Here is a 1,072-nt window from a genome sequence, read left to right as displayed (position 1 = left end):
GCTCAATTTTCCTTTTATCACTGTTGCCTCAAGTGGCAATGACATTCATTTGTGTAACAATGACAGTGATCTTAGAGTGGGGGAAGGAAGAGAAACCGAGGGAGAGGGAGAGGGAGAGGGAGAGGGAGAGGGAGAGGGAGAGAGAAATTGAGAAGCTAAGTATGAGCCAGAGAACAAGCCTCTTGAGTTCCTGCCTTGAGTTTCTGCCTGACTTCCCTCAGGGAAAGATTATGACTTGGAAGTGTAAATCAAATAAATTCTTCCTCCCCGTGGCTTTCGGCCTGAGTGCTTTTGACCTCGACATTCTTTAGGCATCTTAGCCAGATATCCTAGAGACTGTTCCCCATCTGGGCTTGGCTGTCGTCTCAAGTTCACATTGGTTTTAGGTGTTAGAGAAAAGAGTGCCACAAAGGTGAACGTCCCTCCCAGAATCCTGTGGCTTCACCAGTGAAATGGGCCCCGTGGCTTGGTTGCTGTGCCGGCAGCGGGCTTCCTCCATTAGCAATAGCCAAGTCGCTGTCTTCCCTTTCACCTCTTCTTTGGAAGCAGGTCGCAGAGCATAGCTCACACTCAAGGGCTCATGGACTAAACTCCACCTCTCTATGCTGTCTCGACACGCACTGCTGGGAATTATTTCCAAGGAAAGATTCACCTCCTCTGCTCATTCCACCGTGTGGTCTATGGATTGGCACTTTGTGTCAGGTCCCTCTGTCCCGGGATCTAACCCAGCACATCACACTGAGCCTGGAATCCCGGATGGCACTCAAGGGGTAGAGGTGGAGGATCAGGAGTTCAAGGTCAGCCTAGGCCATATAGCTGGTTGGAGGCTAGCCTGGGCTTCATAAGATGCTGTCTTGCAAGACAAAACCAGCCAGGCCGTGGTGGTGCTTGCCTTTAATCTTAGCATTCGGGAGGCAGAGGCAGGCGGATCTCTATGAGTTAAAGGCCAGTCTGGTCTACAGAGTGAGTTCCAGGACAGCCAGGACTACACAGAGAAACACTGTCTAGAAAAAAAAACAAAAACAAAAACAAAAAAAACAAAGAAGAAGAAGAAGAAAAAGAAGAAGAAGAA

Source organism: Mus pahari, chromosome 6 (assembly GCF_900095145.1).
Source record: "Mus pahari chromosome 6, PAHARI_EIJ_v1.1, whole genome shotgun sequence".
In the NCBI taxonomy this organism is placed as follows: domain Eukaryota; kingdom Metazoa; phylum Chordata; class Mammalia; order Rodentia; family Muridae; genus Mus; species Mus pahari.
The sequence above is the reverse complement of the archived record's forward strand: the minus strand, read 5'-3'. Positions refer to the sequence as shown.